The 1,559-nt window shown below is 37.2% G+C and overlaps 1 protein-coding gene across 1 annotated transcript in view; it reads left to right on the top strand.

Moving 5' to 3' along the window:
• lrrc75a (leucine rich repeat containing 75A) overlaps positions 1 to 1,559 on the top strand; it is a 52,516-nt gene extending 50,957 nt beyond the window's left edge. Inside the window, exon 5 of the mRNA XM_028570150.1 lies at positions 1 to 1,559. This exon is cut by the window's left edge and continues 1,749 nt beyond it. The gene's annotated coding sequence lies outside the window, so the exon portion shown is untranslated.

The following is a 1,559-nucleotide window of genomic DNA, read 5'->3' as shown; positions in this document are numbered from 1 at the left end:
GTATAGCATATATAGCATAGTTTTTATCTGTGCAGGGGCAATTGTTTAAATTGTAGATTAGCTATTTAAAGAGGAATACCATTCAATTCAAGGATTTATATATGTTACTTTTGTGGTCTGGGATAGTTCAAGCTGCGTTTGTGTACATGAATAATGCTTAAAGCTGGGTAAAAGGTGAACCAGACTCTTAATTAGAATAAATATATATAAAATAAACCATCATAAAACATTGAAAAAAATCAATGAATAAATGCATTCATACTTTTCCCCAGACGCCAATACATTCACCTTTGGAGCTGTTAACGTGAGTGGCATAACAAATGAAGGCCTTTAATGGCATGCTGATGCTTGCAGTTGCAACACATCATCAGGCAAATTTCATAGAGACCAGCATGTTTGTCTACACATCTGCAACATAGACTTTTCGGTGTGCAAGAAGGCAGTAGATTTCCGGGTCTTAGCCTGCTGCAAATCCTCCAACTTTATGGATATGCAATACTAAATTGTTGGAGTGCCTCTTTACAATACGGTATTTGCCGCTTATATTGCAGAATTCAACCAACCGACGCTGTCTTTCTGCTAGTAGGATATATTACCTCTGAAAGGATTAGGACTTTGCATAGCATTGGCAGAGATATGTACTCTACTGAATAACAGTCAGTTCCCCAAAGGATCATATGCAAAGCTGTTTTCTGTCTGAAAATTTTTATTGAAACCATATTCTGATAAGCAAGAAACAGAAAAAAACAACTAGAAACTCAAATTAAATGGAAGCGGAATTCTAAATAACTAGTATAAATAACCTTCTGTGGGTTGATTTTATTTTATTTAAAAAGCTGACTTGCAAGTACGGCATGGTGTCATTAAAATGAATGGATATTTATTCACATTTTAATTTAGCAGAGCCACTAAAAGAAAGGCAAGTGATCATTTAAAGGTTATCCAATACATTTCTAATAGGAATCCAGTGACTTCACAGCAAAATCAGCAATTTAACATATGCATTTTTGAAAACAACTGACAAAAAGCAACCCGTTTTATAATACTTTTTGTTTTAATCTACAGAGTATTGTATCTGTCTATTGGTGTGCGAGGGAATTGTGAGAACTTAACAAACTAAATTCATTGGCATTTCACCTAAAGCCGATTACAAAGAGAAACTTCCCTTTAAGCTACCTTTACAATAAGCTATTATTGCATTGAACCTGAAAAATCAATTTTTACAAACAGCTCAGTGCAATGAACCCTTTAAACAGAGAGGCAGATGGGTTGTGATGCTGAACAGTAGTGGGCAGGTCAGCTGAGTGCATCATCATCACATACACAGTAGTCTTGCATTGCCAGACCTTCCTCCACAGCGCTGCGTAGGAGGGTCTGGCAAGTTCACACAGCATTATAGGATGGGAGTAAAACGTTTTCTGGTTTATTGGCATGTCTTTAAACCAATCACAATCGCCATGGGCGGCACTAAGTGCCACACAGAGCCCCGGTGCTGCTGCAAAATAGCCTCTGGAAGGAACTTGTAAGGGTGGAACATGTGCACGTTCAAAAGTTGTTTT

This window comes from Perca flavescens, chromosome 3, assembly GCF_004354835.1.
Source record: "Perca flavescens isolate YP-PL-M2 chromosome 3, PFLA_1.0, whole genome shotgun sequence".
NCBI lineage: Eukaryota > Metazoa > Chordata > Actinopteri > Perciformes > Percidae > Perca > Perca flavescens.
This window is presented reverse-complemented; position numbering and strand designations above follow the sequence as displayed.